Source organism: Lolium perenne, chromosome 5 (assembly GCF_019359855.2).
Source record: "Lolium perenne isolate Kyuss_39 chromosome 5, Kyuss_2.0, whole genome shotgun sequence".
Lineage (NCBI taxonomy): Eukaryota > Viridiplantae > Streptophyta > Magnoliopsida > Poales > Poaceae > Lolium > Lolium perenne.
The window spans coordinates 191,708,203-191,718,592 of NC_067248.2; the positions used below are offsets into that span (position 1 = coordinate 191,708,203).

Consider the following 10,390-nt stretch of genomic DNA (forward strand, 5'->3'; position numbering starts at 1 on the left):
CCGTCCCTGAATATTAATATTTGTTTCGACCAACAAAGTATGAGGCATGCTATTTAGTTCATACTACTTGTCTCTTATTTAAGTTGGCACTTCTTAGTTGCATTGGCCGATGATTAGAATGTTTGTTCACTACACTCTGGGGTGGGGTGAGCGAACCTGGTGTGATGGCACAAATATCAATCTGTTGTGCATCCTATTTGGTTTCACTTACCCCATCCCTAAATGTTAATATTTGTTTCAACCAAAAAATTATGAGGCATATGATATCTACTTTATACTACTTGGTTCTTATTTGAGTATGCTGATGATTAGAATGTTTGGTCACTCATGCACTAGGGGGTGGAGTCAGTGAGCCTGCTGTGATGGCCACAAATATCAATCTCTTGTGCATCCTACATGGCCTCACTAACTCCATCCCTAAATGTTAATATTTTTTTCGACCAACAAATTATGAGGCATGCTATTTAGTTCGTACTACTTGTCTCTTATTTGAGTTGGCACTTCTTAATTGCATTGGCCGATGATTAGAATGTTTGGTCACTACATTCTGCGGTGGGGTGAGCGAACATGGTGTGATGGTACAAATATCAATTTGTTGTGCATCCTGCTTGGCTTCGCTTACCCCGTTCCTCAATGTTAATATTTATTTCGACCAACAAAGTATGAGGCATATACTATCTACTTGATACTACTTGGATCTTATTGGATTACGCCGATGATTAGAATGTTTGGTCACTACACTCGTGCTTTACTTCTCATGTATACTTATATGTTGCAAGTAGATATATCATCTATGATTTGGTAGTGACGTTTTATTTGTCTTGTGCATGGAGATGTCGGTGACATATTTCGTGTACAAGGGGAGGATTCCTGGAGTCTACGACGACTGGGAGGACTGTCGGAGACAGGTGCAACGTTTCAGCGGCAACAACTACAAAGGATACCCCACTAGGGTGTACGTGGAAGGAAGATACATGCGTTATCTAGCGGGAGAGATGAGAGAGATGAGGAGGAACCAGATGAAGACCATGGCCTTCATGATGATGCTCATCGTGACCATGGTCATGTTTTATGTGATTGTAATTTATATTAGTAGCTAGATTGTGAGGATGACACTTGTGACTATGTACCGAGACTTCTAACTTCATGAAACTTCGTCGTTCGGTGTTGCGTGTCTGTTGTATGAATCAAGATTTCGAAAAGAGACTTGACTATTTGTGTATTGATACCAAAATGAGACTTGGCTCTATGTGCTTTTCATATTGCATGTGTACTGCTGTATAAATATCTACTGTATTGGATGATATAAATATGCATTGTAATACGTTGGAAAATGATGTAAAACAATTCGAACTATACCACCGGCGCACCTACATCCCTACTGGTAGCGCACAACACACGCGCCACTGCTTACTGCCCTACTGCCGGCCCACCAGCCTATGCATCTGTACACAGCTACGGCCGGCATAGCCAGCCCAGTGTGTCGGCAGTAACTGGGCTACCGCTGGCGCACAGGCAGGTACGCCGGCAGTGGTCAGTTACCACCGGCCCATTTCCACCAGCGGGTTCTGGTGCGCCGGCAGTAGGGAAAAAAGGTGCGCCGGCAGTAGCCCTTTTCCTAGTAGTGATCCATAGCTTATCGTCACCTGGAGAATTTATCTATCTGCATTTCCAACCTGTTACATGAAAAAATAGAAAAATATACATACATTATATTTTAAAGAAACGAATTCCTCTCCAGAAAGAAAATTGTATTAGACAAAATTGTGTGAATTTGTTTGGGGACTCTCCCCTGTAACCCTAGGTCCGAGCGGATTTTTAAGCTGGACTACAAAAGACCTTAGAGAAGATGGCAATACACATAATTGTAATCATGCATGTGTTGCCCATATAGTGATTTATAGCAGGAAGTAGAATCTCGCCGCCATTGTGGGATCTGAACCTGGGTAACTCGGGTCTTCCCATCCCGACGGTCCATGCCTAACGCCCTCTCTCTCTCTCTCTCTCTCTCTCTCTCTCTCTCATGGAGTACTCGTCGACAACGCAACGAACAACATCAAATCTTTTGTCAATGAAATTTGTGACTATTAGAATCCATTGCTTTTCAGAAGCACAAGGTATATGAATGTATGGATGAAAATACCACATTGTTATAATTTCTATATGCACAAAAATCAATTAGAAAGATTAAAAGTAGTTAAGAAGGAGAAATGATAAAAAAAAATACATCCACTAGTCCTGCATTCTTAAGTCTGCATCCAATGTTATTGAGACCGAACAATTTTTTATAATTGGGGGTTAGTGGTTCAACATAGGGTTCATCAAAAATTCTTGAAAATAGATTGAATTCATTATCATTAGTTTGATTAGTAGTATAACTGGACTGAAAATATTTTGGTTAATCACAACATATTCTAAAAAAATACCCAAAATAGTATGGACATTGAACTCTTTAATGATGATGTGCCTCAGTATATCCTTCCTGCTTCCTTCCCATTCTCTTTTACGGTGAAGTTAAGCAACGTCGCAGAGCACTCCAAGACAATCAACTACATGAGGATGAGACCCATTGATAGAGCTAGTGTCCCATCAACCCAAATTTTATTTATTTCAAATATCATATGGAAGAAAACTGGTATACATGAATTACGTTGATAGAAAATATAAATTTTTTGAACTAAGAAAGAGATTGATTTTGAACGAAAGCATGTGCTCCAAGTTTCTCTTTATCAAAGTGCTGTAGAATTCGTGTTCAAAGGCATTGGTAGATATTACTTGTTCTTCCGGGAAATCCTGAGCAACAACAGAAAAATGAGCTCGCTTGAAATTTCCATTCAACTGACGCAAGTTGATTGCTTTTTTCTGTATTCATTATTTTTCTTCCAAACTAATCGAGTGCTAGATTTAATAGTGGGTCCACTGACCCTGCATGTATGTTCGTTGCTTTACATTGCATTGATGATTGTCAGGAAATAAAACAAGTGTAAAAATGATATTGAAGATAATTTATGTGGTTTGAAAGGGAACTAACCAAATTCTTATTACACATGGCATTTTTTCAATCATCTTGTTCGAGTAGGTTGGATGAAACTAACCCTTGTTTGGTTGGTGTTTTCTTACCCCAAAAACATTTATTTAGTGATAATCCCCAAAAACTTTTATTATCTGAATGGATGCTAGGGTGCATGGTGCACTACTAAACTGCTAGGTCGGCCTCCTTCCCCAGTGTTCACGGTGAGCCAAAATAAAATCTTGGACCTAAGATATATTTATACTAAACAATTTTATATTGTGTAACTCTTTGATATCAATTTGTGTTGCTTTTTATTCATACAAAATTCAACATACATATTTATCTGATACGTTTCATATTGATGTACTTAATAATGATGTAGTGGTGCATGGAAATATTATTTTCATTGTTGTTATAGATTAGAAATCTACATCTAAATATGAAATATATTTATTGTTATTTCTGTTGATTTATCTTAAATTTATATTCAGATTTAACAAATTCCTTTGTTAAGTTGAGGAATGGATTTTGTTTGGTAGAAGTATTACATAATCCACATATATGTGTCCATTTAGCATCCTTAAATATCTTAGTGGAGGAGACTACAAAGTATGAGCACATGGTTCCTGAGTGCATTGTCACATCCTCTAAGAGCACTAAGCTCCCAGGGTTGGGAGCGATTCTGAGCGATCTGCCCGTCGCTGTCGCGGCCCCACCAAGAGTTGCATTCCGTTTTCTCTGTGTCGGCCGTGATTTGGGCCAGCTCGTGGGGGTCGTTGCGATGATGTGGCTGCGTTCGGATTTGCTCGACGTGTCGGCGAGGCGAAGCGGCTGCGGGTCGGTTCGTGGTTTCTTTGACCGCAGCTTCCTCCTTCTTGCTCTCCTCGCTTAGCCGTGCTCTGGTTCTCCTCTTCATTCGTGGGTTTGCGGCAGAGCGCGCGGTTCTTCGGCGGTGTCGCTGTGGCCGCCGATCTTCCCCGTCGCGTTTGTTTCTCTGAGCTGGTTTGTTTCCCCTACTTTCTTCTCTAAATTTTCGTGTGGATATTTGGCTGGTGTGTGGTGTGTGCCCTGGATCTGTGATGGGAGTGTGCGCAGTTGCCGCTTGGGGATTGAGCCCAATCTGCGTGTGTTCATTTCTGCGATTCCGTCGATTTGGGGGCACATTTTGCTTGGGTCCCTTCGGCCGGTGCCGCTGCTTTGCTGCGCTCGCTGTATTCTCGGCGCGTGTGGCCATGCTGCTGGGCATGTTTTGATTGGATGGTCTCTTGTTTGGACGGCCGTATTAGTATATATCTATCCGCTCTTTCAGATTTAGGTCGACGAGCTCGGGATTCGAGTGTCTGGACACAAAATGAGCGCAGCGTTTAGTTGTACGGTTCTGTCGTATCGTGGCGGTGGCTCATGGATACTTTGTCCTGAATCGGTTCTTCCTACTGCAGGTTTAGCATTCAGGTTTAATTGTTCAGACTGGATTGCAGTGATGATTTGGTCTATGACAGATTGATGGTCTATTTTACCTAGCACAGGTTTAGCATGGAGATTCAGTTATCGTGTATGATGCTTTCCCTGTTGTAGTTCGGTAGGTTGTTTCTTACATGACAGCACCCTTATATTGTACTAAAAGTATATTTTCTACAATATAGATGAGCACTTTGAGTAGTGGTCACCATTTTCTGCTTCAGCCATTCATGCCTGCATCGCTAAAAATGTACTCTACAAGGTACAAACACAGATATTCACTTTTTTAGTGTAGGAAGGAAGAATTAGTGCCGGGTAGCAGGAATTTATACAAGATCTATTGCAAAATAGCAGGGGCCTTGGAACATACTGACCCCTCTAATACTGGAAACTACTTGCAATCAGGTCTGTGGAATAATTCTCTAGGATGGACACGCGCAAAGTGCAACTACGCAAACAAACCACATCCATCAGCAATGCATTTAATTCAGTTTAAGTGACAAACCTATTACAGTCTAAATAAGATAGAATGACTATTGAGATGCTAGAAAGTTACTCAAGTATACTCAGGTATGTTGACAAAAAGTATTAATAGGTTCATGATACTCACAAGGTAAAATGCAACTTGCCTTATCTTGCATGCTTTGAAATACTTATTAGGATGCGGCTTCAAATTGACATAAGATCAAATTCAATCTCCTCTTTTAGAGAAAGGTTTGTACTCCTTTATCATAGGTGAAACCAATAGGATCTTAACTGAATAGGAGCAACCAATCTGCAAATTGCTCAGGGTATTCGCGTTCTTGTTTTGCATCTTGATTTGTCAATTTCGAATGTCTAGGGCCTAAGCTCTCTGGGTGCAGATGTAGATGTCCTGTCTCTATCCTTTCACTATCCCTTTCAGTTTAGGAACGATATACAACAGCTGGTTCTTTCCTTTAAAAAAACTGCAGCAACGGTGTTTTAGTTTAGCTGAAATCGAACGTTTAACAGTAGATGCAGTCCCCTTTTGTTCAAGATATCATATTAGACCAAATGGACTTCCTTCTGTCATTTTGGTCTATCCAAAATTGAATATGGAAAATTTATGTTCGTGTAGCCTGGTCGTGCAGATCTCATGTAGCCTGGTGATGCAGATAAGGTAGGCTGAAGGTAGGTGGTGATAAAACATTGCTACCAAAGTTTCTCTCAAACTGACCCAAGTGAGGCTATAGCAGAGGCATCAATACATCTACAAATAAGGATAAGATGCAGAAAACATCGCATATTTGTTAAAGCATAATAGTTCTGATATTTCAACAGCAGATAAGCTACTAATGAACCATGCACCATGTTTGACAAGAATGTCCATTACCCTGTACTTCAGCACTTAAATAGTATATATTATACCGTTACCCTGTAACTGCAACTTGAACAGAAGGACAAATTAATGTTGCGTCACTTCGAGATGTAACTGACAATATTTCCTCAAAAGGTCTATTTTCTTGCTCACCAAATATGTTACATAGTGGTTAGTTGTTTCATCCTTATTTTCGTCATGGCATTTTTTAAAAATCATGTCTTGCTCCAAACCGACAGAGTATTAACAGTTGAGATGAAGCTCACTAAGTATTGGTTGATAGGGACATGCCTTGTGCTCACCAGGTGTTTTCCGTGTTGCACAATGGACTCAGTGATGCTACAGTGGAGGCGGCCTCCACACGGCACACAATTGCCAGAACCCATCCTGAAGAAAGCCATGTTGCCGACCAAGAGTATGTGTTGCTACTCGCTTCCGATTGAATCGTCATTCTTGTGATGGAAATCAAATCTCTGGCATGCAATTTGGTGATAGAATGTTTCCATCCATTCAAGGTAAATAAGGCCCAACACAAATCTAGAAATATATACCCTGGGGAGAAAATAAAAGCAGGACATTATTTCTACAAATTCATATGTTGACATTATTCAAGCCATATGTCATGAGAATATTTAAAAAACTGAGCATATAAAGAGAGACATGCAAGATGCATATATTAATCTAGCCAGTATAATTATGAGAATTATTTAAAATCTTATTGTGACTTTGTTCAAGATAAGCAGGATGATGTGAAACTGAAAATTATGAATCATTTAGTTCAGAAAACTGTATTTCAGTGTCTCTGTTTCTGGGTAAGTGGCTAGCATATCTTTTTTCTTCTGATGCTACTACATTGTAAGGAAATCATGAATGTTAAGCCTGGCAATGTAGATCGCTAGGCTTATGAAGAAAAGTAGAGACAGTTGCACAATGTGAATAGGAACCAAATCTGGTTAGAAAAAATATTTAGGATGCAATTTTCCTTATCTAGCAAAATGAAACAGGGAAAATTGATTCTGAAAATGGAACATGGGTGGCACAGACGATGTAGAGGACATGGTGCCCGGTCAGGGGAACTTCCATCGTCTATTTCCCCTTACGTCTTCGATATTGTCGGTGGCCACTGCTATTTTGTGGTTGCACGTGTGAAATCATGACTGCATATGCACATAGATGAAGAATCACAAGCCACTGCTACTTGGTATTTACAAATTTCGGCTCATGTTTTCAGTTGCACCTCTTCACGAGGTCTTCAAAATATTACTTTACTTTGTTTGGCAATTCCTTCACGAGGTTTTATATGCATGTAGGTTTATGGTGGCGAGGTTGGCTGGCGGTAGGATTGGTGGTGGCCTGTTATTGATGTGTTTGTGTTTTTTATGTGTGAATCTGGTGGGAACTACAAGATCATTGTGTGTTTGGTGGTGATCTGAGCATTTTGAGTGTTGGACATGTGGATATTTGTACAACGGTGGGATTCCAAAAACTTGGTTGCGGCGAGGGAGGTGCGATTTTGATCTAGCTAGAAACATTTTATATGTAGCTTCTCGGTGTTTATTTTTGTTGTCGCCACTGGGATCATATTGTGTATAACATGCATGAGTTTCTTCAATTCTTCCGTGATTCTGTCAGATAATATACTATTGGATCCTTACAACTATTTTTGCTGGATGTATCATGTATATTCTTCTACCGAAAGTAAAGAATTATTTGGATTGCTACAGTCTATAGCTAGATCAAGTAATTTATTTTTGATTGCTACAAGTAGAGCAGAAAAGGTGAGGAATCTCTCTATGCAAAGAGGACATACAACGTTGGTCAGCAGACATTGATCTGGAGGCAGTATATGTCATAGTAGTTGATCTGGATCCTAACCAAGGTTTTTTTAATCAAAGTTTCCCACTGTTCTTGATTAAGAAAATCAGTTTTATTTCCGTACTGTCAAAAGACGTGCATGCTGATTAACCATTCAGCTTTGGCTTGTTGGACAATGTCGGTAATTTTCTTTGTTTGACCTGAAATCACAAAGGTCATATCTTTTCTGCTTTAGTCTTTCCTCTTAGAATAAATCAGTACATGTCAGTGAAATATCTCCTGGTTTAGATGAATTTCTGCTACCACTACTATGCATGTTTTGTCTTGTTTATTGTACTGATGGTTAGATTTGTCTGAAAAAGCAAGGTGCATTTATCTCCTATATCATGAGCTCACTAACAGTCTGGTTAAAGTACTCATGGATAAGATGTCTGGGTAATTATTGTATTTTCTTCTAAAGTGCCACAATAGGATTTTTGGGAATTCAGCTTTCTAGGATCTGTAGCTTTTGTTCCACAACGAGAGGCTAATCCTGATAGTTTGGTTAGATATATCTTCAGCTGCCACCATATGTTCTTGAGGGTTACTTGATTATAAATAATCAAATGTATGCATTTTTGGAATTTGGTTTTTGTTACATCTAAAGTTAAATACCAGATGGGAGCATATAACAACAAAAAATATTGGTACCTATTCCTGGTATGTTATTTGTTGTAGTTACTTATTCCAAGTATCCAATCATTCTTTCCGGTCTTCGGTGCAAATCAATAGTCTAGCATTCACAACAGTACTGCTGCATTGTTTTGTAGAATACTGAGGATGAAAAATTGATGTCGTCTTTGCAGCGATTGAAGTGAACATGAGTTCTTGAAACATACTTTGAGGTAATGGTTCAACACAGAGACTTACCTTACTTCTTAACGTGGTGCATTTGCATGACTAACAAAGACTGCAATATATAGTGAAATATATGCAATAGGTGTCTATTTTTTCCCTACAATAACTTCTATACTGAACATGCATAAGGAAATTACAAGTTACTGTGTCAAGGCCTTAAATTTTCTGTATTATCGGCATTTGATGTATGGTAACATAAGTATGTGAATCGACGCTCGAGATGCGTATCCATGCTTTCCCTCCCCGGCGATGTGGTTCATCAACCACTATTATGAGGCACTGAAAGTGCGAGCTTATGAAAGGCCTAAAGCATCACGGTTTTGGAGATGCAGATTTTGAAAAATCTGACTGGGGAATCTTATATGATCTAGATTTATTGAAGTGTTCTCCTACAAAATGATCAATTATGTGTATTTTCTTTCCTAGGCATATGTTTGTCTGTATAAAATTGAAAATGGTTTCTTAGTTTTCTGTGCTAAAATATCCCACTGTGCGGGGTCTAGGGAAGGTGTTAGTGGCAAGCCTTACCCTCACGAAGTGCAATGTAAGGAGACCGCGACTCGAACCTGGGACCTCTCGGTCACAGGCGGTGAGGCTCTACCGCTGCACCAGGCCCGCCCTTCCATCCATCCTAAACAAACTGCACATAAAATTGAAGTAAGTGATATTGAGTTCATGTAGATTGAGTTCTAAATTCTTATACTTTCTTTTTAATAGGATATTTTCATTTTCTACAAAGTTATTACAAGTAGTTCAACAGAGCACATTGCACTAGAAGCTTAAAGCCTGGCAATTGATCTCTGGAGTTCGGGATGTCCCAATATTTGACATCAATTTGAGCGGATGTGATTTATCTTTGCATGTTAGTTTATCTTTGGCTATTCTTTATGTCTCAGCTAATGGAGGGTTATTAGCAAATAATATGTAAGTATTAGTTTTTTCCATGTAACAGTGTTTTTTGAATTGGAGAAGTTGTAAAGGTACTTATTCATGTCTTTTTGTTCGCGCTTATGATATGGGGTTGATGACAAGAAAATGGGACTGTCGCTGCATTCATCTCCTATTCTGCTGCATGGACTGTTCCTTCCCTATGCGCGCAATTTCCATGGTGTGATGTGGTTCAGATCTTAGGAATGCTCGGGGGTTTGGGGCCGTGTTTGGTTTGTGATCTGCATTTACTGTTCTTCTGAGTCTGCTTATCTACGATTTCGGTGTGTTGTTAGCCTAGGTGCTGCTAGACTTCACATTGGGTTGTTGTTCATCCCTGTTCGAGCACTTTATTCGTGATGTTTTTTTTAGATAAAAGGCACTGCGTGCCCGACTTTAAATTAATAAAGCCCTCAGGTTCGATAACAACGAGTTATTACATGCTGCGGCATACAGCTTCGCCAAAAAGAAACATGCTGCGGCATACAGCTTAGCCAACAAGAAAACTAGACCGCAGGTGGCGAAGCCCTTCCCCCTGGAGGAGCTCCTTGAGACGCCTCATCAGTCCTTCCTGACTGCGCATTTGGTGCGTGGGCGGCGTGTAGAAGTCTGAGCTGGGTGGCCATCGTCCTGAGCCCCGGTCTATCCGGAAGTTTGGCGAGCGGCGTCCATAGCTGCAGGAAGAGCATAGATTTGAAAATAATGTTAGCTGGGTGTTTCATCAGCTTGGATTCAATGGTTAACTTATTTCTAAAGTGCCATAAGGCCCAGGACTGGGCCAGGAACAGCGTCCAAACCACGCGTCTAAAGCTACCCGAAAGACTAGACACTATGGCGTAGAGCTGGTGAAAGTTAGCCGGGCACCAACTACACCCAAGTAGCTGGCGAAAGACACTCCAAGCGAACTTGGCAGGGGAGCAGGTAAAGAAGATGTGGGATGC

At 40.2% G+C, this 10,390-nt stretch overlaps 1 long non-coding RNA gene across 3 annotated transcripts; it reads left to right on the forward strand.

The window, feature by feature from the left end:
- The first annotated feature begins 3,704 nt into the window (after positions 1 to 3,704).
- On the forward strand, positions 3,705 to 9,638 carry LOC127301313 (uncharacterized). 3 transcript variants are annotated; one of them, XR_007851988.2, is made up of 4 exons: positions 3,707 to 6,325; positions 6,815 to 7,011; positions 7,121 to 8,509; positions 9,240 to 9,638. It is a non-coding gene; the product is annotated as an uncharacterized lncRNA (long non-coding RNA). The 3 variants fall into 3 exon arrangements; XR_011745352.1 differs by having other exon boundaries at positions 3,705 to 6,325; positions 6,853 to 8,509; XR_011745351.1 differs by having other exon boundaries at positions 3,706 to 6,325; positions 6,815 to 8,509.
- The last annotated feature ends 752 nt before the right edge of the window (positions 9,639 to 10,390 follow it).